The sequence below is a fragment of the Falco naumanni genome, chromosome 4, assembly GCF_017639655.2.
Source record: "Falco naumanni isolate bFalNau1 chromosome 4, bFalNau1.pat, whole genome shotgun sequence".
Classification (NCBI taxonomy): domain Eukaryota; kingdom Metazoa; phylum Chordata; class Aves; order Falconiformes; family Falconidae; genus Falco; species Falco naumanni.
The window spans coordinates 108195544-108222375 of record NC_054057.1 but is presented as its reverse complement, the minus strand read 5'-3'; positions in this window follow the sequence as shown (position 1 = coordinate 108222375).

Genomic DNA, 26832 nt, shown 5'->3' with positions numbered 1-26832 from the left:
TTTTGTTTTTAAATAACTTAATACAGTGGTTTAGAAAATGTGAATAAATAAATATTCATTAGGTAGCTTGATGTACCCTCAACTCATCTAGTCACAAGGAATTTATTATTGTGATTTGGCTTCTGACAGTACTTCAAGAGTTCTGTCATTGTAAGGATTCTTAGCACATTCATCTCCCACTTCTGGGGCCATGTTTTAGTATGCGAAGCTGGAACAGTAGCAAAAAGAACACAATTTTTAAGTATGAGGTAGTCGTTTCACAGTGAAGTTTGGCCTTTGTCACATGTCAACAGCAAGGTTCTTTAAAATGTATTGGTAGAAAATTGGAGAGGAGATGGTGTAAGAGGTACTTCCAGGCCACCAGTGTCATCCTTGCCCAGATTATGAGTGACCAGTTGAAAATGAGTGTTCTCTGCAAAAGTGTTTGAATTCACACATCTAATTAAAGTCCACGTGGGTCTAGCTGGAAACTTGTTAGCCTCCCTTGGAAAGGGGGAGGGTGGAAGTTGCTCTGCTAGCTGCAGCTGGGGATCAAGGATTTAGTTAAGGCACTTTGTCTGAGAGGTATTTCATTGGTAAGTAGAGGACTTCAGCCTCTTCTACATATCTGTTGTGGCATTTGGTGCATGCCTTACTCCTCCATCCCAAGGATGTGGAACTTCCCTAGTTTATCCATCTATCTGACCTGTATTACATGTTAGAGTTTCTGTTTAATCTTGCTTTTTTAAAAAAGCTGCAGCCTTCCCTACTAAGGGGAGGGAAACGAAGAGGATTAACAAAGTCCTTTTGCCCTTCAGGAATGAGCATAGACCTCAGCTCCCAGAAGATGAGGATTTTGAGCTGGCTAGCTGAAAAATGGAAAACCAAACACCTGTGTGGGAGAGGCATGCCACTGCTGAGCCATCTGCATCCCACCTGTTAATTGCCTTAATTGGGGTGAGTTTGGGAACACAATCTTAGAGCTAATATCCATCAGATAAGGGAGTGGAGACCAAGATACGGATTGTAATTGAACCAGTTTGTAATTATCCCAAAGGAAGTCACTGGCTTTAACAACTCTGAGTGTATTTGCAAGTGGAGGTTTCTCCTTTCCCATGCTCCTTGGGATGGAATATCACAGAGTCAGAGAGAACCGGCTGGCAGCTGTGGTAAGGATGGTCCAGCTGAACGTGAGGATGTGGAAACCAGCTAGATGGCACCTTGAGTGTTCTGCAGGCCAGGGAGGGGGGCTGGGACTGTTTTGGCTCTGTGACTCTGTTGTACATCTGTGTATGCCTACATGTGTGTTATAATAATGGATAACACATTTGTCCGCCATCTGAGAGAATACTTAGAGTTTTCAGAGCTATGAGTGAGCTGGGGTAACTTTACCTTTTGTATGGGACATAGCTCGATCTAATTCATGAGGTGTTAAATGTCTACCACAGACTCTTGTTGTTTAGATTTTTTGTTTTAGTAGTATACTTAAGGGATAAAAAAAAGTCCCTTTTCTTTTTTTTTTTTTTTTTTTTTTTTATAGCAGCACACTTATTTTAAGGAGTGATCAGTTGCCCCCAGTATTTGAAGCATGATTAAAAACATCAGAAGAATGCTGTATCTTCCAGGGAAAGATGAACATATATTTATTTCACTTATTATGCATCTTTCAGATGTGACTGGGAAATACATTCTTATGTTCATAATTGGGTATAAAAACAGAGGCAAGAGTTTATTCAGTCCAAAAATCCATTTAAATAGTATATGTTGCTAGAGTTTCTTGGTAGTAACTGCAATTTAATCCTTGTTTAAAAGGATATTTTTGATTAATTGAACACACAGGAAGAAGCCGATAATACTGTTCCTCACAAAAGAAACAGATATTTTTAGGCATTTGCTTAAATTTTAGTTTGCTTTGTTCCTGTTAAATCTCATTCTTTACTTTGGCAAAAATCCCATTTTAAAAGCACAGTCTAAAGTTCTGGGACTTCAGCAGGGCTATGGATTTTGCACATGCTTAAAGGACTTGGCTGGGTAAGTTTTGAGAACGGTTTTTACAGAATGGTAGAAAATTGTTGCACTTTTTGCCTTTTACAGGATTTTGGATGACATTTAGAGCTAGCTTTGCTTTATTAAAGAACAGTTGAGTGATATATGTGATTTAGGTTTAATGCAAATTACCATATAGGAGATTGTGGTAATTGGATTTAATGGAATGGTGTTACTGTTTCAGATAATTTGAGGGTTAATGTTTATTGTAACTGCTGGGAAAGATAAATCTATTTTATTTAAGAAATGGTATTTACATGTCTTAACAGCTTGAGTTTCAGCTGTTCTTTTCATTTCATACTACCTTTATTCAGTAGGACTATGAAATAGGTACAGAAAATGAAGTATGCATGTGCATACAGGTTAGCCAATGTATTATTATTACCATCTAAACATCTGACTGCAGCTTCTGGGAAGTAAACTGACAGAACTCCACATATTTTTCCCGTGAAACAAACTATTTCCAAAGTTGGAGAGAATGGTGAAGAATTTGCATCATTTAAAAATGATGGCTTTGTGTGCTACCTAAATCTGGAGGATTTGAATAGGATTTTGGGGGCATAAATATGTTGATCTTCTGATACTGCTGGGTACATTTTTTTTTTTTGGCTTTTGTCCTTCAAATCTTCTATAATGTGTAGGTTGGTACCTGCTGACTGCAGCTCCCTGCAAACACAGCTACGCCAGGGACCTGGCTATAGCAAGGTCTCTGTTGTTTGCTAAGTGGAACAAAAAGGATATAGAATTTGGATGTATCCTTTCTTCCAAGCTCCTTGTTTATGCAGAAAAGACAAGCTTTTATCTTTTAATAAAGTTTTATGTTGCTGTTAATATTTTAAGGGCATTTGCTTAGAAAAGAAACAACTAAGGAATTGAAGGTGTGGGGCACTTGTTTTTGAGCCTGTTATTTAGCCTGCAGACAGGACTGGTTTTGGGAAATGGCAACAAGCGATTTGACAAAATTTTGAGTTTATTACAAAAATCCCTGTTTGTGGTAATGCAGATTTCTGTTTTCTGATTTTTTAACCTGTTTTCTGAGCAAACAAGGCCTAGAGAAAACCAGACTTCATTAGGTGGTTAACCAACTTGAGGTTTCGTTTTTTTTGCATATGTGTATGGGAGAATTAAGAAGGAAGATATTTTTTTTTCTCTCTTATTTCCTCAAACCCCAAATATATCTCTTAATTTCTAGTCAGATATCATGTCCAAGACAACATGTTTATGTGTCAGAGGCTGAATTTCTAAACGGCATGACTTCGTATAAGGTACCCAATTGTTATTTCCTATGGGTTGTAAAACTGTCAATCCCAGCTCAAAATCAGGAGTCAAGCTCCCAGGAATCATAAAACTGGCTTGAAAAGAATCACAAAGTTTAATGAAACAGTAATTGTTTTACTTGTTATTTTTAAGTCGTTTGGGATGTGCTTTTTTTTTTTTTTTTTAAAGCTTCTTTGTACTCTTACTGTTCACTCTGTACCACTGAGGGTTAGAAACTTAAAGCTTTAACTTTATTTTGTACTTAACTAAGAAAAAACCACCATAACCTGATTACCATGAGATTCAAGGTGGGAGATAACTGGCAATGTTGTGACAGTCCTTAGAAATAAGAGAACTTCCTAGTTAGTTTGTGGTCATATTAGAAATTGCAATAAAAAAAAGTGTGACTAATCAAATTTGCAAACCTTTCCATAGTTGTATAGGATGATAGGAAGAAAATAACTTGGATTCACTTTTAAAATATATCCATCTTTATTCTGATGTTACATTTCTTTTTTGACTTTCAACTCCCTACCAGTTTCAGATAAAGCCTATGGTTTTATCTGTGCCAAGAGGGAGCACTGAAGAGTTCTTTTGTGTCCAAGGTCATGAATCCTTCTTTTCTGAAATCTGCTTAATAAAGATAATAATACATAACTTGTGGGAACGTTATGAGGTTTTCTCTGATGAACAGGTGTAAAATGCTCTGTGATTTGTAGGTAGGAAGTATTTTAAAGGTTTATGGTGGGTTTTAAAATGGTGCTTGGTATTCGTGCTGCAGGTGGTGTCTAAAGCAAAGCTTCCCTGAATACTCCTGGAATTCTTATCATAAATTGCCCGGTAAGTTACTCTTAAATACATGGTAGAAACCTAACATAGTTTCCACCTCAATAAGTTTGCAGAATTGAGTAGGATTAGTTCATGGTACATTTTTCTGCACAGATAATCCATTTTTGTTAAAGTAATTATGTTACCTGCACCTGTGTCATGCTAAAGAGTACTGAAGTAGGAGGGAATCAAGTTTATGGGTAGGTTTGTGCAAATATTAATTTAAAGCATCTTTTCTGCCTTGAAGGGTTGGTTAATGCATAGTGTTCTCTGGCTGATATATTTCAACCCTTACACTTTAAACATTGTATTTATCAGCCCTTTATTAAATATACAAAACAAGACCGCACTCGCCAAAGTCTGTCATAGCCCATTTTGTTGTCACAGTGCATTTTGCTATATGCTGAGGAATGAGAGTCCAAGCCGCAAGTCGGTTCATTTTAGCCTCAATGGCTTTTTAACAAGCTTGCAGCTTAAAATAATACATTATTAAGGTATTCAGACTTGTCAAAATTAATAATTAATATCACATTTATGTCCCCCACACATACACAGAGTCTTTCATTCATTCCGGTTTGTATCCCAGCCAAGTGGCTATGAGTTGTAACCTTCTCCTGTGGCAGGAGCGTGCCTGGGAGGCTGGTCTACCCACTCGGGGCCGCTGCCTTCTGGCTCCCTTGCACGCATGTGTTATCTGGCATTCGTTTTCAGTTGTTACTCTGTAAGTTATCTAAGTTTGTATATCATCTGGTGGTCTATTAATAATAGCCATCTTGAGAATGCAAATTTTCAAAGGGGAGGTGGGGAGGAGTACCCCTATACATTTATTTTTAAGATCTTGAAGGAACTTGTGCCTTGGGATAAAAGAGTAACTTAACAGGTGATTTTGAATGTTTATCAGGCTTGTTTTAAGAACAAATAGGACTAAGATAATCAAATGTCAGGTGAAGTATGAAAATTTGTTGTCTGTTGAAAGCAGAGACAGCAGAGAACGTGTCCTACTTGCAGAACACCTGCATTTCTGCAGCCAGTGCTTGGAGAGAGCAGAGCATGAAATGGACAGTTTGTCCAAGATTTTTTTTTTTTTTTTTTCTTCATGGTGTAGGGATGATGGAATCCTCGGTAGGAATAAATACAAAAACATTTCAATTAAGATTACCAAAGACAGCAGCAGAATTGCTCTAGATTACACCCACCCACTCAGCCAAACCCAAAGAAAAAACCCTAACAAAAATCAGGGGAGTTAAGTTTTTGCATCAGTATGGTATTTAACACCAAACTGGTAGGATTAACAGTTGATGAAATATTCACAGTATTTGTTGTGTGGCATTACATAGTGTGCAGCGGTGCTCTTTGCTCAGTTCTTATGCTCGTGAGGATGTATATTTTTTGCTGTGGGACATGGCTTTCTTGAAATTTGGAAAACATCTGAAATAGGAATTTTTTGCTTGAAGGAGTCTGTGTTACTTTAGAATTTATTTTGGTTAATGGGTATGTCGGCATGCCCCATTGCAGGAAAGGCAGTGTATGCGCAGAATTTTGCAACTCTGAATTTAGCTGAGTTGAGCAAAGCAGGGAGAAACCCAGGTGCCTCAAAATGATTTCTGTGAGAGGCCAGTAACATTTCTACGAAAGGCCAGAGCTACTCGGTGGAGCTCTTGAACGCCTTGGCAGCCAGTCAGGAGCTCATTGTTTCCAACATGTACAACACACAGATTTACTCTAGGCCCATTTCTACTTTAGCTTGGTGTGTGGATTTCTCTGAGGTGTTATGGGCCGGGAAGAGTGAAGGAACGTGTAAAAGTGATCTGCTTTGCTGCAGGAGTAAATGTTGTGGTGTTCTCACCTTTTAATCATGTGCTGCAATCCCCTTTGGGATGTGCTGTGGTGTTTAACTGCTGACTTCTTCCACGCTGTGTTTTAACCTGTGATTAGCTGCTCTGTTCCTTCTGTGCTCCCAGAGGTGGGGTGGGTGGGAGCTCAGCAGAACAAGTGCTGCGTGGGGGGTATTGCGTACCCAGAAAGAAATGGAGATGTGAAACCAAACCACCACAGAACACTTTGAGTTTGCAGCCAGAAATCTTTTACAGAGGTTTCTGCTCTCAGGTGGCATTTGCGTTTGCCCTTAGAGTGCCAGTGTTGATGTATAATTTACATGAATATTGTATTTCCGTCACTGCATAGAGTAACACCATCACCTGAACAAAAAAATAATATAGTAGGCACTTCCAGGATTCAGACTTAAGTCACTCTAGTGTCAGCTCCCCACCCCACCTCTGTTGCGATATGCAGGGGCTGGCACGAGGTTCATGTAGTGCACAAACCAGCCTCCCGGAAAAGGCTTTGCAAGAGGGTGACTCATGGAGGTGCCTTGTGCTGACATTGCTGTGGAGCTGAACCCCAGAAGAGGACATTGCTGGCTCAGTCATACAGTCACCCGGAGGAGTTTTAGATCAGCTTCTGCTTTTTGGAAACATTTCCCAGCCAGGCCAATACTCCAAAGCCTTGGAAGTCTGCCCAGGTCTGTTAAGGTTGTACTAGCGCGAGAAGATCTTATTCCACCATGGTAACGTTTCTGATGGTCCTTCTTGGAATAACTATGTGCCGAAAACTGATGTGGAGATGCACCTGATGCTGAATGGGAGTCCAGTCTAATGCGCAAATGTCTTGCCGAATGGGGCCCCAGGTTTGGGAGAACGTTACTTGGTGTTTGGATTTCACATTGTGGAGGGGAAAAGATCTGGCAGTTTCTGGATTGTCATCTTTTTTTTGTCCCCAAATTGGACAAAGATTGGCAAGTCTGACTACAATTCACTGTTTTGAGTTTCCTCAAAGACAGAGCCCCATGGGTGCCAACCTGAGGGAAGCACTGTGAAGAATTTTTATGTGCTTCTGCATGCATCGTTGGCTGGGCCACTGAAAACTGCAGGTATATAAAATAATTAAATAAGAAAGCAAGTAGATTCAGTAACAGGGTTCTCTTCCAGCATCCTGCTTTCATGTGTAAGTAAGTCTCTGTTGGGGATTTTAGCAGCTGTTGCCATCTTTATTGCTAATTATGCATTACTCATCCTCATGCCTGATGTTTCTTCCTATTTGTGTCTTTAAAAAGTTCTTCAGATAAAAAATGCAGCTTGTCACAGAAGTTCACTGTAGAATTACTATACGTAGTATATATTTGCTATATATACACACAACCCATATTTTATATCTATCTACACTCTGCATTGTTATTTATTATAATCATGCCAGTATTAGAAAAGCAAAGTGATAAATCGGACATTAAAAGTATGCAATATCTGGAAGAAAAAATGGAACAGGAAAGGCATTTCCTAATTTAGTGTATATTCTGGATTTTTGATTGCTCCAGAGCCTGCAAGATCAGTGTTAGATGTCAAAATGGCTGTATGTGTCCCAGGTGAACTCTTGTTTAGCTGATGATAAAACAGAAACCCAGAAGACTCTGGTTTTGAATAGATGTTCATTCCCCAAAATAATCTGTCCTACATTTACTGCTTAAAAGAGGTGCTTAAGAAAAGATGTGTAATTTCTGTCGGTTCTGCAAATTTATTTAAATCAAGAGTTTTTAGCAGCTTGTTTTTTTTTTTTTTTGACATGAAAACTACAGCTGGTTAGAAGCAAATACACTACATTAGTGAGGATAGCTCTGCTGCTTGACAACCTGCTAGAGAGCTACAACGATGAGATAACTTAAAAAATACAGATTAAGATTATTTTTTTTAAGATGCTAAGATACAGTGCAGTTGTGGTTATTTAATATAGTGAGAAATGAGACTAGTATGAGATTGTTTCTGAAAAGGAGCAGTCATTCTACAGCAGTGTTAATAGCTGTATTTAAATTATACCACATGCTCTGAACCTTGATCTGTAAGGAGTAATGCCTTCATCTGTTCCAAATACATGAACTGAAATAAGGCAATGCTAATGAGCCATTCCTATCATCAGTTTTGACTATTAATCTGATTTGGAAGAAACTCTTTTTTAAAGTCGGAGCTTGAGAGTTTTTGTGGTCCCTCAAAATAGTGATGGTGTTGTGGTTGAGTACACATGTCCATTTGCAGAGTCAGAACAACAGATGATGCTTTATATTATTTACAACTTTTAGGTGCCACTTCATATTTTGTTCCTCCTGGTGTTTGTTTGAAAAGAGATGATATATACATATTTGTCTATTTTAAGGTTAAATCTACTTCCTTAACTCTGTAGTTCTTTTGCAAAAAAGCCTGTTTGCTATCATATAGATACACATGTGTGGTTTTTAGGAGGGAGTTAATAAAGGTGGAGTTGGAAAAATCCTAAAAGAAGATCAAATTTAAATGTAAACATCTTTACTGCTCTTTTTAAAGAGAATTGAGGGAAAAGGGATATAGAAAATTACAGGCTTTGGTAAAATTGTGTCTCAGAGCAATGTTTTCTTTCCAAAGCCTTGCATAATGTTCCAGTATATTTTAGAAAGACCTATCCCAAAATTCTAGACAATAATCACATCTTTATTAAGCAAAAAGTTACTTCTTTATCAAATAATGGAAGTGTGGTAGGAAAATAAATTTGCCTTAACTGGATCGCTATGCTGCAGTTTAGTAGAAATGATAAATAGTAGTAAGGCAAATATAATTTCTGATGCTCTATGAAAACATGTTCCTAAACATTGAGCCATTTCATAAAAAGGAAAAAATCTGAAATGCAACTGACGCTGACACACCATAAAGTACTGCAGCAGAATTCTTCGCTGATTTAATTCCTAATCCTCATTTTTTGTTAGTATTGGAAGCACAATACACTGGACTGAAAAGCAGAGCCCTGTATGAAAAAAACAGTGAAGTAGGTCTGCCTATGAAGTAACAACTTTATTTCCACATATAACTCAAAACAAGAGTAGGATGTTAAACGTACCTAAATACACCTCTACCTTTCACGAGTGTAGTTCTGAGCTGAAAGCTTTCAGCACTCTTCCAAAAACAGACATACTGGCAAAAAGCATACTTTAGTACTTGGATGAGCATTTTGCAGCTACTGTGCTGATAACCATCAGTAACCCATGAAGGTCTGTTTGCTCTTAGGGCTGCTTTAACCCAGTGTCTTTCAGGCAGTCAAGACTGCAGAGCATCACTGCCGTTAGCACAAAAATGGTTCCTACAGTCTTGGCAGCCTTCTGCCTCGTAGGGGTTGGGAGCCAGTCGGGCTGCTTGGGGAAATGGGCAAATGAGCTCCTGGGGGAATGAGATAGGGGAAGAGGAGCAAACGAGGAACAGGAGTCAAAGGCTTCTGCTACCCAGGGCTTGCATGGAACTTCTGTCGTTATGTGCCGCCAGGAGCTGGAGCTGGGATTTGTGCTGCGGAAATCCAGCCTGTAGCTGTGATGTGAGCTGGATTTGCTATCCGCACTGGTAACTGCAGTCAGCTTGTGCTGTTCGTGGTAGAGTTACCGTACAAGTTATTGTGCAGGAGTTGTAATGCATTAACTGCTGGATTGTGTGTTACAGCTGATCAGCAAACTTGCTCTGATTTTGGCTGTGAACATATGATATGCCCTTCATCAGACTGTGGAGAGAACTTGAAGCATCAGAGACTGGCCTCAAAATGTGAGATCAATTTAGTGTGCTCATTGTTGCTGTTTCTGATGGATGTTTATAGATCAGAGTGACATCCTTTGCTGTCAACACTCTGGTTTACATCTAGTCAACACACAAACCCATCAAAACTCCTGACAAGGATATGAAATAGTAGTATATGTGAGGAATCTGGGTATAAAATTGTTATTTTGTACCACCTAGAACAATGGAGCTGAAGTCTTGAATCCAATGAAAGAGCCAGAGCCTCGGCTTCAGTAGGGATGGGCTTTCTTTATTTAGGCAGGTGTTGATTTAGGCTTCGGTTGTTATTTACTGGTAAAAAGTTGAAATCCATGATCTGTATGTGTAAGCAGCAGTTCTCTGAAGCTGTTGTTCGGTTTTGTGATGGAACTGGCTTTCTGTTTCCTTCTACATGACACAAAGCACTGATTCAGCATAAACTTTCTTCGGTTCAAGGTAATTTAATGTTGTTTTTTTTTAGAGGGTCAACTTCATATCAGCAATGCCTACACTAGATGAAGTATCATCTGCATTTGGAGCTTTAAGTTTTAGTGGGATCACATGTCATCTGCCCTCCCAGGCCTTACCCAAACCCAAAGTTGGAATAAATCTCTTATACCCCAACAAATTCAGCACAAATGTGATGATACTTTTGTTAAAGGAGGAGGCTGATTACCACACATGTGATTAATATCCTTTAAAGACGTTACATGCTTCTAGCAGTTAGCACTGGCTCCTCAGCTGTTTCTAAAACAATGTGGTGCCAGGTCATTGCTTTAGTGTTTGGAGGCTGGAGCCTGGCCAGCAAGGGACAAGCAAAGCCGTGACTGGCACCTCTGTTGGCTGTTACACAAATGAGACCTTATCTGTAGTAGCTGAGCCCAGACTTTGTTTTCATATTGTATTTGATAAATCCAAATTAATTAAATTACACTTGTAAAAAATGAGTGGTAATTCTTTTTCATTTGCTCTGGCATTTATTTATACTTTCCTGCTAGGAAACAAGTTTCTAATGAAATATGATAGAAGTATAAAGCAGTAACTCGGTATCTCAACAGATAAAATGTTTTCCTAATTAAAATTATAAAGTTAACTTTAGGAAGCTAATTTGAATCATGAATGCATCAGTGGGTGTGAAGATCACATAAACAGAGGTGCAAGAGTCTTTGTAGTAAGTATATGGCTAACCATGTAGTAAGTATATGGCTAAATAGGGAATGGTGTTTTAAAACAGAGAAACATGGGGACCAGAGAACAGTTTTCCCCTAAATAATTTTGTTGGGAAATCAGTATTCTTCAAGTCCTATAGATTTAAGATATAACACCCATTCTAGATTTTGTCTATGTCAGCTGAAAGGCATAATGGGTATTTGACAGCTGATGGGTTGACTCAGATTTAATGTTCAGTGCCAGTGGGAAGCTGTTTGGCAAGCTAGATTTACATGTGCATGGCAAACCGTTTCTTCTGTATTTAAAAGTCCTGTATGAGCAAGGTTAGTGGGCTTTAATTTTTGTCTGGGGAGTTTTTATAAAATGATGTATACATATAAATGTAAACGTGAGTGACTTTGGTATGGCGCTACCATTAAGTTTTTATAGAAACAACTGCACTTATATTCAGCATATTCTATAAAACTTACAATAACTACTAGTTACTGTAGCTTAATACAATCTTACATATGATATGTTTTCATAAGCAATTGAATTATACTCCAATGAGATTCTTAGGAAACCAGGATGCTCTGAACTGGTGTCTCAAAGCTTTTTTTAGTGTGTTTGTGTTTTGGTTTTTTGTGGGTTTTTTTTTTTTTTATTTCCTTCTTACTCTGTGCAAATCCTCATTGTTAGTTTACCTGAGGATTAAGGGATTTACATTATGGGTATCCTTAAACTTACTTTCCAATGTCTAACTTGTCATGAGAATTTTGCATTCAACTACAGCTCCTGGAAACTTTCTCGAAGTCTGCATTTGTAGGACCACAGCATATGTGACCTCTTTACTGCCACCTCCCTTTAGATAACCTGGTAAATATAATTCATAATAAATTACTTATTTTGAAGACAGCTACTAGTCAGAATTCAAGGTGAAAATGAGGAAAAGTAGTTTTAAATCATAGTAAGTCTCAATTTCTTTGTGCTACCTCTGTGAATAATCATATCCCTGGTTGATATACATGAATGGGAACCGATAATTTAGAACGTAGTTGTTGTCCCCTAATTAGGTATGAAATTCCTAATGAATCCATATTTTACTGAAAGCTGCTAAAGTATCACTGTTTCCCATTCTGTTCACTGCAGTGGCGTTGGGCTCAGGTGAAGGAAGCCCGGGTAGATAGCTGCTCCTTGCTTTCTCTGGAGTTACACCAAACTGAGAGACTGTAAAGGTTTGTGTGTAGCTCATCTCTGCCCTGTGTACCCACACCTCCATGTAAAATGTGTATATTTTGCAGGGACTACAAAACTCCCTACATGCTGGAAAGGAAAAGGTTAACTAGCCTAAGGAAGGTTGGATGGAGGAAGCAAAGAAAACCATTCCTGTCCAGTAAACTGTCTAGCAGTTTGTGCAAAGGAAACGCATTTGCTTTTTCTCTCGCCTCACAATGGATGCTAGTATTAAGGCGACTGCATTGTAAATCCTCTGCAGAGAATTTGGTCAAGGATCATGTGAACTCCAGTGAACGCTAGTTTGGTCCCAGAGTGATACAAAACATCTATAAAGAAATTTTTGGCTAAGTTCCTTCAATCCGGAGACTACAGAACACAAGCATTTGGGGTACAATCTAAGAAGTGTGCCTTTTAAATATGGATTTCAACATTTAGGAAATACAATACTCTTATTGGAAAATGCAGCTTTAATTTGGCCTGCCTTAGGATTTTAAGTTTAGACAATACAAGCTTTGAAAATCTGTAGATATGTGTCAGAAAACACAAAAAATTGTGGTTTTGGCTGTGGCTGAGCGTCAACAGAATGATAGGCACTTTAGCTGGTGTAAATTTATGGCTGGAACAATTTACATTGAGAATAAACAGTTTAATGGATAGCTGGAAGGATTAAAGGATGCTCAATCCATCAGATTAAACATGTCATTCTTGCTGGTGAATGGTGCCATTATCTGACTTGGAAGCTAACATTCTTTCAGAGGAGACATTTTTACTAGTTTACATCTATTGACAAAAGTTTCCCTAATTCTGTCACTGATACCCTGGCCCTGCTGAAACCAGGGGCAAAACTTCCACTGACTTCAACGAGTCAGAGATTTCATCCTTTATCTGTATGAAATATTGGGAAATCCAGAACCAGCACAGCTGTCCCTCAGCTCGTTTCCCTTTGAATCAGAACAACGAGCTTTGAAACACGACTCTGAAGTTTGATGGCCGATAGTGTGCTGTTCTGCTTTGGAGATTTACATTATCACTTTTGCTAAGTGTTACTAAAAGAAATAGTAAGATAACTAGTGCTGACACGCAGTCGATTTTGCCATCAATCAGTGCTGTTACACGCTTTTCCTATTAGACTTGGATACACAGATAAAGAAAAACAGTGTTAGTTTGGAAGGAAAACACAAAGATATTCCATGGATTGTATCTGGTGAGGCGGCCCTTAGTTTCCTCCTCTGTGGTTCCCATTTCCCAGTTCAAAAATAAAAAGGCAGTTTATTTCACCCTTTTTCATTAGCTGATGCAATGCAAGACGACCCTTTTTTCCCCCCTAGATAAGAAATAGTTTATGGACTGAGTTTTGTTGTTGTTTACAGAGCGAATCTCTTAAAGTTTAGAAAAAGTATAAAGTTTACACTAGATCTTAATAAGGGACAATGTCATGCTAAAACTATTCTTTGTAATAAATGAGGTATAAAGCTTGTAAGTGAATTAAAAATACAGAAGCTTTGAGTTTGTAAATATGCAAAATGGATGTCAACAATTGCGATCTGCTGTAAAGCAGTTCCAAAAACTTAGTTATCCATTCACAACCAGATATCTCCCTTACCCTTTCCCAAGTGTTTTAATGAAGCCTGAAGTTCATTAAAGCATCAAGTTGGACTGAGCTCTGGGGGCTAGAGGCTCTTTTGTTAATGGCACCGGTTAAAGCCCTACCTGATCCATGGCCTGACTTAAAAACTGAATTCAGCATCTGTCAAAGGTGAAGAGGGTCTCTCGTCCTGGCTCTAGGAAAAAGTAAAATGCAATTATTTTACACATATTCTCGGCCCATGGCAAAACATGGTGCAAGTCAGATAAAGGTCTTTAATTCAGATTTTGCATTTTGTTGCATTACCTTACCTTTCCTGCAAGCCGAGAGGTTACGTGCAGATGGACACGTGGCTTGGCTGACAAGCTGTAACTTAGCAAGCTGAGGTAATGTAGTTTTGATTTTGAGTCCTGATTTCTTTTCTAAGAGCATATATGTTAATCAATCACCTTTGTTCTGTATTCCCTGGTATTCCCAGGCACGTCTCTGCTGCTGGCAGGTGGCACAGGGCCGGAGGTACGCAGGAGGTGAGGGCACTCTTTCCAAGTCACATGGGTGAGCAGCAATATATTGTGGCTCTCTCCTCTGCCATCTTTAGGGGTCTTTTTTACTTTCTCATTCCTTTCACGTTTCCTTGTGGAAACATTTGAACTGACTGTCTGGAACAGCAGACTTGCTTGTTATTTCCAGCTAGAGGCTCCTGCCATCAAGAAAAGTGTTAGGAAAGCATGAAAACCATCACATTTTCCTCAGCATTTCTTGCATCCTGAGCATGGGCCACAAAAGCTTCTGGTAGCTGCTTCCCAAGCTGCCTTCCGTTGAAAGACAGTGATACTTCCAGATGTTTAACAGATCTTGTTTGGTTGTTTTTGGTTTCTTTTTTGTTTGTTTTTTTTTTTTTTTTTTTAATGATAGCCTCATTATTATGGAGGATTTCTTCTAATTCTCCTTGTATCTCATGGTGCTCATGAGAGTTTAATGTTACTGCATTTCTTCTAAAGCAATGCAAGATGAATTATTGGAAGACAGACGTGATCATTGGAAATGCTTGTAAGGGAAAATACACTCTATTTAGAGTTTTCATAAGTCATCATACCAAAAGTTTGATTGTTTACTCAGAAGAGTATATTTTTATAAACACATACCTTTGGTCTGTGTTTCCTATAGAAAGTCATGGTAAACCTGGCTAGGAGCAGAATTATGCCTGTGCTAAGTGCTTGTGGGAGTCACCTGACAATGATACCTGGTGAGTTGAAATAAAAAAACCCAGAAGAGTCAGAGAATCATCCCTCTCCTGAAAAGCACTCAGACAGGCTTTATGGAAGCTGAAGCTCTTGGTTTTCTTAGTCCTTTTGCCCTAGTGTGGGCAGCTCATAGCTCCTGACTTTTCAACCCAGGATATGCAGAACTTCAGTTCCTCCTTCAGAAGCAAAACCCAGCTGTAACAAACCCAGTTTGAGAGGTGAGAGGAGGCAAGTTAGAGCTTTGGCAGATCAGAAAAACTCCTTGAGTTAATTAGGAGAAGAGATAATATTTAGAACAGTGTTCTCACAGGAAATGCAGAGAGGAAAGTGGATAATAATGTTTAAAGAGAGGAAGAGTAGGCAACATTTTGCTTTTGAGAAGTGGGGGAGTAGAGGCACACGAGGCAGTAGCCAGACATAAGGCCTGCGTAAGGCAGGCTGGAGCTAGTTAATACAAAGTTGTAGAAATGAGGAGGGGTGTCTGAAGCTGGAAATTTTATAATGGAAAGTCTAGCAGCCACCGCTAAAATAAATTATGGACATGAGTGCAGCATGTGTGATGTTTCATGGAAGTGGTATGCTTGAGTAAAGAGGGTTCCCTTAATTTTTTTTCTTTTTTTAAAGGCTTATATATTATGCTGCAGTTGGTTTTGCTTTATTACTTTAAAATTCATACGGGGTTATTCTGTCGCAGTAATTTTATCTTTCATGGGTGTCATACTGTTGAATAGCTTAAATATCAAGTGGAACACTAGGGACAAAAGCTCATTTTGAATCTACAGGTGCAGAAATTTATAGAAAGATCCATATATTTTAAAAGGCTGCTTGTTGCAGTATGACAAATCTAGGCTAGGTTATATGGATCTATAGAAGTACTATGCATATTAAAGTTTTAAGTTTACTAACAATCTGATAAAGGCATGAGTAGTGTGAGGGATAATATTTTTCAGTAGGGAGAGTGCAGTTAATTTTGATCTACAAATGTAGCCCAGCTTCTAGAATGATGTTGAGGACTCCATTGAAGTCACAGTGGATCAAAATTCATACTCCAGTTTGGCAGGAACAGGGTTTCAGCCGAGTATGTGGGGCATTTCACTGTCTATTTCAGTAGTTCCATCTCCATCCCTACTGCCAAGGGATGAAAATCTAGTTGATACTGGCGTGTCATTAGTTACTCTCCCCGTTCAGCCTTGAATTGAATGCAAGAAACATTTTCGTGTCCCATTTACTCTTTCTGGACTTGGATCTCACCAGTAGTATCGTAACTGTAGATTAAATGATGCTCAGTGCAGTCATCAAATTTCATACTGTGGCTATTGGATAATCTTCTCTGGTTTTCATCTGTTGTGTACTTCATAGAGACATGGGCTTGAGTGAGGACTACTTCCAACACAAATTGTAATCACTTGAAACAGTCACTCCTTTGGAATCTGCACATTTTTATTTCCATATGAGATGCAATTTAATCATTAAGGGAAATTTTTTTTTTAGCGCCAGTGTAGCATACCTTCATAGGAGGAAGTTGACCCCAATTTTGTAAGCGGGTGTTTATGAAGTCAAAGGTGGACTCTTAAACAGACTTAGAAGCTGGGCCAGCAGCAGAATGCCCAATCTGGCACACACAGGAGAAATTATCCACGATTAAAGACCTTCTGATTAATATGGCTTATGTGCCAAAACTGCACATGCAGCGTATGATCTCAATTAGAGTGAAACCTAATTCTTCAAGGCTAAGCTCCAGATTCATTCTGTAATTTCTTCTTTGTTTAACTTGGACATTTTTTGACAACAGGATCTAAAAGAAATGTGGGGGGAGGGGGCAGAAACCCCCCTACCCTTGTAAATTGCAGTTCTGTAGAAAATGTCTTTCTCATGGCACTGCTCTGAATACCTTGACTATTTAATTTTTAGAAGGGTTGTTGTGCATTCCTCTAAGGCACTGCCATTTAGTGTTGCTAATGGAGCTGTAACAGTTTTTGGGAAAGAATGAATACTCGTGTGCAGGTTTTCTGCTTAAAAAGTAACTCTTGCCAAAGAAAACTGCTTGAAGGTGGAAAGGAATAAGTATATAATCACGCCACTGTCATTACCTCTGATATTAAGAAAGTAGGAAATGTCAAAGGCCTGTAAGAAAAATAAGTTCGAGTTTAATGAGTCTGCTGGAGAGGAATTATCAACATTAATCATTTAGCTAGTGGACTAACATAGCTGGCATCAATAGAATAACTTTTTCCATCCTGCTTTAATATGCAGCAGTTGCTCTAGCTTGTTCCTGAAACTTTTTTTTTTTTACCGCTAATCCCAAAACATCCTGGAAACACAAACTCTAGTGAACTAGTATCATTGCATTTTAAGTGCTCTTCCAAACCGATATTAATACTACTTAGAGAATTCGGCAGTTAGGCTCCTCGTGTGTGGGAAGCGAAGGGTTCCAGGCCCAAGGGAATCTGTGCGTGGAGGATTTGGGAAGCTGCACGCTGGAGCAGGGCATGCGGCCGTGGTTTGCTGTGTGTACCAGAGGTGCAGGATGCTGGCAAATCTTTGTGCCTGCCTGGAGTGTTTTTCAGGAGTGGGGCCAAATACAGAACTGATGCTGTAGTCCAGTATGAAGTGGCCCTAGAGCCTTTTTTTTTTTTTTTTTTTTTTTTTCCAAAGGAAATGCTAGACTTTGGTCTAGAAACCTTGAGAAATGGGTCCTTTTTCAAGGAAAAGGGGCATGAACATTGTAGCATGTCAAATCAGGTTTTGTTTAATCTGATTAATCATCTCCTCTTGACCACCCTGTCATGCTGTTGTCTCGGGCTGGGGTGGGCTGGGGAGCAGTGGTCCTCACAGTTCTCATTTCCCAGCAGCTCAGGCCCCAGCGTGGTGGGAGCGGGGCACTGCCCACTTGTGCCCACCGCAGGAGCCCGGAGAGCAGCACGCTGGAGGGGCTGGGGGCTATTCTGGGGCAAGGAGCTTCAGCTTGGGGGACAATTCTTGGCAGTCTTATGACGCATGAAATAGCAGATTTAGAATTGCTTTGTATGGCGATGCCAGAGGAATGTACATCTCTGCATCTTTTTTTTTAAAAAATTTCCTGGTTCTTCTGTGTTAAACCAGGAGAAAATGGTGTTTGTAACTGTAACAAGGCAAATCCTGAGAGGTTGTATCTTCAGTGTAGAAAAATTGATTTTGGGGGTCTGTATCCTTTTTTTAAGGAGGTATTGGTTGATATATGAAGAAGCCATACTTCACAACATTTTATAGCTTCCCTATCTATGTTTTTTATTTAAATAATGAAAAAGGTAAAACTTGTGCCTGCAGACATGTGGGCAATCCTTCAAAAAAGGAATTCTGAAAATTTCATAGGCTTATATGTTTTTTGAAGTTCAAAAGGGACCATTGCAGTTGGGCATAATCTGACTCTAATTTTCATTTTCTTGATGCATTTTTACGTTCAAAGAAATCTGATGAAATTACAGGTCGATACAAAGTCCCTTCTAACAACAGACAAACCAATATTTTGCTATTACACATAGAACACATGCTGTTCTCAAGCCACTTACTTTATCAGTAATGTAGGCGAAGCAAAAATGTGTTTCAACCGGTAAACTGTTAGAATGGTACTGACCCATCTTACTGGTATTACTGCTACATATATATGTATATATATATATATGCACACATATACATGTGTATAGCCAGGCAACAGGTGATGCACAACCAGGAGGAATTGGTTGCCACTTCTAAAATAACCTTATGTCTTGAAATACCTCTTTTTTTCTTACTTCAATGTGCAGTGGCTTCAGTGGACAGCTTTCCACTGACATCAGAGAGCAAGTATTTACACATGCTCCTTCTCCTGTAGTATTGTAAGATCAGATGCACTCATATTCCGTGGTAACAGAATAACCCTTGTGGCTTCTGCGTGGCTTTGGCAGATATTTTCTGTGAAATGGAATCCATATGCTGGGGTGACCCTTAATGAAACCCTTTCTCTAATTGCTGTATTAAGCTTGCTATTTCCTTGTAATTGTTTATGCTTTTAAATCTATAATATATTCCAAATTAAGTATGTTTGAATGACAGCATTCTGATTTAATTATAGACTTGATCATTGATTAGGCTGGACAATCTAAACAGTGCATAAGCTCTGCTGGAACAGCTTCATGAATAAAGCCAGGCCACTCTGGGGTTCTTACTCTAATAAAGTAAAGCTAAATACAAGTATTTCATTAAGTAAATTAGAATTTCTGACTGTAATTTTGCAAAACAGTAGCAGTGTTTTCTAGACCACATCCCGCTAAATAACTTTCTGGCTAGCTATTTTTTTCTTAAAATGCTTGATTCTTTATGTAATTTAATTTTTAATATCCCTTACTTCAAATTGTTCAGAATAGAGATGAATGTAGTCAGCATTACCAATTTTATGATACCAGTGCCTGGTTTTCTTTAGAAAGAAAGGTTTAGTCTGTACTCGGTTTCATAAAGTAAGCACGCTCAAGAAAGAAGCAATTACCAACTGAAGTTGGGGGGTTCGTGGCGCGAGAACCAGAGCAGAGAAGGCAAACTCGTGAGAACCTTTCAGTGTTCATAGTTTTGCAGTGTTGGTGATGTCAGGATCAGAACAAGGGAGGCTTCAGAAAGAGGGGAGGAAAAGGTGATCCAGACAAAGAGGATGATTGTGTAAGGTGCAGAATTGTGAAAATGGAGAGAAAACAAAAGGCCCGAGTAAGGACTTGTGCTGGGGAGATGGATGGAGAAGTTGGATAGGTGTGCATGATAAGCTCAATCAGAGAAATTTCAAAGGCAAAATGAAAGAACCATCCTATTGGAGAGGCAAAGGCAGAAACCAGCAGCCTGTAGTTGGCAATTGAGAGAGTTATAAACAAGGGATCCTTGGCTGTGGAAGAGAGGTTAAAATCTGAGAGGTGGGAAATGAGGAAGCAGCAGCGTTCTGGGGGCAGCATGCCAGTAAACATTTGATAACAATGACAAGGACAAAGACTTGGGCTTTGGAGGTGCTGAAGAATTGCTGACTGGCTGCTATGACAGACTGAATAAATGCAGAAAAGGCACTGAGGATGTCACCTCAGCCGGGGAGGAGTAAGAAGATGAAGAGTGTGAAAAATCACCAGTTCGGTCATTGCCTTGCTGGTGGTGAACTGGAAGCAGCAGAAGAGCGAGATGTGTGAAAGAGCACATGTTCTTTTCAGAAAAATGCTGATAATGGAGAGATTGTTGAATGAGAAGTTAGTTTATAAATACTAGCAGATGAGCATAATGGAAAAGTGGAAAGAAGCGGTGTTGGTACGCTGCTACGAGGAAGGTATGGAACGAGACTTTGAGTGGCTCAGGAAATTATAAACTATGGATTTCCAAGGAAGAAGGAACTGAGGAGCAGGAAGATGCTGATGGTCAAGCAGAACGGGCAGTCTGAAGAGCAGAGCGTGAGGAAGGGAGCTTTCATGTGACCACACACATGGCTACAGGCCTTCCAGTGGGAGTAGGGTTGGAACTGGATTGCGCATGACTAGTAAGGGGGTACTGCAAGCCATGAGAACATGTCAGTATTAAACGTCAGATCAGCAAAAGACAGAGGCAGTTGGAGTAGCAGTGGGCCAAGAGAAGGGTTTAATCAATGTTATATCCAATGAAAACGGAAAAGGAGATCAAGTGGGGTGGATGACACAGACGCTGTGTGCAGAGCTGGGTGACTTTCAGAAGTGTTTACCAGAAGAGGTCATTTTCCCGTGTTTGCTTTGACCATGTCCACACCCTTATGTTTATTCAATCATAATATTCTAGCAAGTCTGATTTTATAGGCAACGGTGAAATCAGGGCTTGATCTGACATACTAAATCCTGTGGTGTCAGCCTCTAAGAGACTGGAAATTTAAGTCTCTGTTGGTCAGCTCCGACTTCTACCTTGTGTTGACATAGTTGCTTCTGTAAAGTTTATAGTGCCACAACAAAATCATTAGATTGGTGTGTATGTAACGTGAATTTTTCTGAGCCTTAGTGGTGATGTTGGGCACGTCAAGATGACACAGGTTTTCCTGCTAGCCTCCAGTCTTGCCAACTGAGGGGCTTCCCAGGGAGTTCGAACCTCCTCTATTGTACAGTGAAGGAGGAAGCAGGACAGAAGAGCAGGAGCAGTTGAGAGTCTCACCACGGAGCTCAAATTCATTGCCAGAAACCTGGGTAATGGTTTCTGAATTTTTTTATGCGGGTACAGATTAGAGGTAATTGATGGGAGACGTGTGCTGCTTGTGGAGAGCTGCAGTTATGGCTAGCGCCGCTAACCCATGCTTCATTTTATAGCAGTTGCAATTTCTAAAGTAGCCAAATTGAAACCGTGTCACCCCATTTTATAAGCCTGATATTGCCATACTCTCACTTACTGTAGAACTCTGTATAGCAATTACAGCACAGTTTAATTTACAAATCATTACAGTGTTTAGCTATTACCAGTACAAAGTAGTTACTTTCTCTGTTGCAATTGAAGCCTAATTTTCATGCCATCTGAAACTTTCAGGCATCAGGTAACACTTTATTTTATAAGGAAAAAAATAACCATTTATTTAAATTGTAAAATCTGTGTATTTACAGAATGGCTGGTTTTGCTCTTCAGGTTTCACAGCAATTACATTGGAAGCTTTTTCTGAAAAACTAGGCTCTTATTTCTGAAAAAATAAGTTATCAGCAATTGCTTCCGATGCTTGTATAATTGCTTGAATAATTGTACTCTACAAAATTAAGGCAATTACCCTTTAGTGCTGCCTAATAATTTTGATAGTTTGTTAATCTACAAAAAGCACGGGGGCTCTAAAAGTTGTCTAACTCAGATATTAATGTGATAATCTGGCGCACGTTTCTTGTGCGGTTAGTATGAAATGTGTGTACACATCAGTGAGACAAAGTGGATTTAGTTAATTTTGCTTTCAGGTAAAAAAGAAAAAGTGGCCATAAACGTACACAGGGCGGTTGATCAAAGTAAATTTGAAGACCTTTTTGTGTGAGTAAAATCTCTATCCCTTTAGCAGGCCGTTTCAGTACTTCACTGTTGGAGCAGTTGCATTCGTGCGGAGCTCTCCATGCGGTTTTCCAGCACCCTGCTGCAGCTGATGATTCTGTTGCCATTTCTCAGGGGTGGACTCTTGCATGTAAGCTACGGTGTTTTTGATCAATATATTGGTTTTGGGCTTCTTCCTTAAAGTCCTGGAAAAAAAGGTGACAGTTTTGCAGAACTGAGCTTTAGATGCCTATTGCAAAGCCATATACATGTGACAGTGGTGGAAGCTAGAATGAACGGTCAGGACACAATGACAGCGATAGCAATACTTTCCTGTGACTAGTAGGTTTCAACTAGAACTCCCAAATAATTTTTCTCTTTAAAACTGCTTCCTGTTTTATGTAAGACATAGTTTTATATGTAGTACTGTCTGCATGCTTCATGCTACAAATGTTTTATCGCATAAAGGACTTGCATTCTTCATGGTATAGTCTAGTTCGTAGCTGACTTTTATTGAAACCTGGACTATTGAGTTATAAGTGAGCTTTGTGAAAAGGAAGGTTTCTGTATATCCATTATTTTTTCAAGTAGGAATAGTTTTATTCTTTTGACTTGAGCACACTTTTCCTATCCATATGCAAAAGTCAGCAGCAGGAGCTGTGAACTCCTTTATTTCATCATGAAATTCCTACCTTTGTGATTTTTTTGTTCCCAGTGTGTGCAATGAGTACAGTCTGTGTGCAGCCTTGGGCTTCAGAGACTAACAAAATTTAAATCGGTTTTATACAAATAGTTTTGGTCAGAGAAGCTTGGTCTTGCTCAATTAAGTCGATAGGTTTAGAAGGTGTTTAATTACAGTATGTCATTAATTAGCCCCAATATTCTCGTCAAAAATATTCTCTTTCTAAGTGCCTTACACTCTATTTTTGTAGTTAGCAGAAAAACTTAACTCACTGGCACTTGTTCTGTCTTTTCACTGCTCTTTCCCTGTACCTTAATTGGGTGTTCATTTGGCAGTGCCATACGCTTCAAGTCTGGAACTTTCTATGGTTTCTTCTTTTCCCCCAGCTACTACCTCTTTAATGCTGTTTGAAAGTTGATTCTGCCTTTATCTTGTATTATTTCCCATAATATCACGTTCTTATTTTTTGTTAGCCTTATTCTTCTCATGCACATGTCTCTCTCACCCAGGTTTCTTTTGTTTTCTGACTCCATGTGCTTCAGTTGCTTATGCAGTGACAAAGACTTCTGGGGTAAGGGTACAGTTTTGGAGGGTATGGTTATGGTAAAAGAAGCGACATCAGCAGAGAGCAGTTAAGTATCCATTTTTATAGGCTTTATAAATCAATAAAAAATATAGTGAAAAAATGTATCCATTATCTTTTTATATCAGCTTTTAAGACCTAGGATCCACAAATAAGTTTATTCAAGCATGTCCAGCAATGTCTTTTTTTTTTTTTTTCAAGTAACTTTTTTTTTCTCCTGAATATGTTGTTGGATGGGAGAGATTTAACCAAGAGTTCTGAAAAATCCTGTCATATTTGTCTGTGTCTGTGGACCTCTGACTTCCCTAGTTTATATCCTTTCCATCCTATTGGATAGCCTTCAAGGACAAGACTTGTCTGGAAAGGCACATGTATGACATGGCAGGTCAGAAGCAAGAATAGCGTTCAGCAGCATGGTAATCAAACATCTTGTCAAAATATTTCCTAATAGTATGTATAAGCTTTCTGCTAGAGGTAGCATGCTCTAATAAAAGTCTGTGCCTTCTGCAACTTGGATTTTTTTGGTTGGTTTTTATGGTAGTAAGGTCACACCCATTGTCCAGGCTGTAATGTATGTATATATGACCATATACTACCTTTATCTAGTAGGAATCAGACTGACCTATTTTTGTGGATGGAGGCAAGTGCGCTGTTGTGTTTAGTAAAGTCCGACTGCAAATGTACTGCTTATAAACTGTACAGGTACAATAGCCCTTGGTCTTGGATTGTCGTTTTCCTCACCAGCAGATGGAGACCCAGATCGTGAGACCTGGTTTTGTAGGCATAGTTAGTGGTTAACACGTAATAATGGGTTGCCAGTAGATTTCAATTAAATTTCCATGTGCCAGTAACTTTGAGGTTCGGTTCCAAATCTATGGACATCTGGAGGCCTTTAATCCTCTCCTAGACTTTGGATGACAACTTTGACAATAGAAATGAGGAAGAGGTAGGTGGACACTGCTCTCTAACAAGGACCAAGCCACCTGAAAGTTTCAGTGCCTCCATACAGGATTATAAGAAAATACAGCATTTTATTAGCCTAGGATGGCATGGATCTTGCAGAAAGAAAAAGAATGGTATAGGAGATGTCTTCTTTCAGGATTTGATTTATACCATCCCATATGCTTGAGCTGTCTTAAAGCAGCTCCCGTACTTTCCTACAGGACTGCTTGCTGTCTGCAGGGTATCTCCGCCACGGGCTGAGGCTGCCGGACTTCAGTGTTTATCCACATTGCCTGGCAAAGGTGAAGGCTGGGATGCAGGTTCTTGCTTCACAAACACCTTGTAGAAGTCCTCCCTTCTTCCCATCGATGGAGTTCCTGTTAATTGGGCAATGGAAGTCACAAAGGGCTGTAGTACTCCCTTCCCCGCTGTAAAAGCGATACAATCCACGCAGGTGGCAATTTACTGGCTGTCTGTCTACGAGCTATGGTCTCTAACTGCTTAAACTCCACTGACCCTACTTTGCAAGTCTTCAGTATTCTCTGGATGTTCTTGCTTAGTTCAGTTTCTTGGGGTTGGGACAGAACGTGGGTAGGTTGCCTGTTAAACAAAACAAAACAATGACCCCCCCCCCCCCCCCCGCTATTTTGTGTCTTAATTTTGCATGTCCTTAATACCTGGCTTTTGGGAAAATCAGCTTTTTTGCAAGAATTGGCTTACATCTCCAGCCATTTTATCACAGAACATGCTGTTTTGTGGAACATCGTTCTTACTGATGGAAATTAGAGGTAATCTTCTATCAGAGAGGTGAAAAAGCCCTGAAAATACACAATGCCCAGGCCAAGTCCTCCTGGGGACCTGAGGAGTGCAGTCTATCTTCTGGTGCTCCTTTCTCTTTAGGAGCCTTGAACTGGTGTTGGTCACATCCAGTTAACACTAAAATGGTTGCTGAAAAGCTAATGCTCTTGATCTTGAATGTGGTACTTGCAGCAGTAGCCAGCATGGAAAAATGCGTGGGAGAGAAACATGATCAGATGCGTTCAGAAATTTTGCTTTCTTTAATGGTGTTGAAGTGAACTGTGATACCACCACTTACTTGAAAGAAAAGGCTTAATGATGCTAAAGGAGTTGAACGGTCATGTTTTCCAAAAGGATGGCCATGCTTTAAACCGAGTTTCAATTTAGTTGCAATTAACCTTTCTGCATGCATGAGCTGTTTATAAGCACAGGCATGCCAAAAAGCTTAAAGAAAAATATTTTAAATATTTAAGTAAAATATTTTTAAAAATGTTGTAAAGCCAACTAAACATTAAGCTTTGTGTATATATAACAGTGTTGATAATGAAGAGCTAGATGTGCTAGGAGTGCAGCTAAACCTAGTCTGTGAACTGTGTTTTTAATAATTGGCTGCTAATGATCTAGTACAAGCTATAAATAATGTGTGCATGTGCAAACTGAGAATATTCCAGGCCTGTTTTCACATAACACGTATTTGAGAATTAAGCTATTTTTTATGGCTCTCTGTGGGAACAGTGGAAAAAGAATATAAGAAACTACATCTTCTGAACATGATGGGGCATTTTTTTGACATACATGTGAGCCTATGATTAAGGTTTTTTTATATTTATCTTAAAATGTCCAATACCAATTTCTGTAAGAGTTAAATGGCAAGAACCAGGTATTATCTGCATTTTTTAAGGTACAGATTTAGCCTCTCATAATCCTAAGCTCCATGTACAGTTTTTGTGCTTTTTGGCCTTCGACACTGCAGACACCATCTGACTTTCTTGTAATTTCCCTTAGAGATACACACAACACAAGAATCGTGACCAGCTTGCTGAATAGTCAAACTGAAGGTTTTGAAATCCTTTTCTGTACTTGAACATTACATCTCATTTTCCATTCATTTCTTTGGTAAATATAATGTCAGCTTTTAGGGTGGATTTTGTTTTGGTTTTGATTGACTGATCTGGAAAGCTACTTACATGGCACCTGTATTTACACACTGTCCGCACTCACATCTACAAGCTTCAGAGCTGACCCAGTAAGATTTATATGTTTGAATGATTCTGAATTTCCTGATTCTTAGTATGTGAAAGGAGAGAGAGGACAGTGATATATAAATATAGGAACCAGAAACGCAACGCAGTGTATGGGGTACGGCAGAGAGTGGTGTTTTCTAGGCTGGCAGGCAGAGGATGTGTTGATGACAATGTTGGTTTTCAGATTTCTTGGATTGCTGGGCCACCTTCACCTTCCACAATTTCTTGTGGTAAAATATTAGTGAGTCTCTAAGTTGGGACCCTGTTAGCACAGCCTTACAGATCTTTGTTGGATGATCCCAGGGTGGGAGAGGAGGGTAGAAGTGGGACTGGCATTATTCCACAGTGGCTGGGTCCAGCAGGACCCAGGCACTGCAGCGGTCGGTGTTGGGCTAGAACCTAACAACTTTAGAGGTGTGGTGGGATGGTGATTTTTGCTGGGGTAAATGCCAGAAATGATTTTCAGTTATAATGCTGTTAGCTTTAATCCACCCATCCCTCCTCAGATGTTGACAGCTCTGCAGTTAATATCCTTGAATGTCAAACAATTGTGCTAGCAATTTGTCTGGTGATTTCACCCGAGAAGCAGATTTTCTTTTTTTTTTTTTTTGCAGAAAGTTAAAACATTTATATTTACATTTATGATATTCAGTGCACTGAATAATTTTT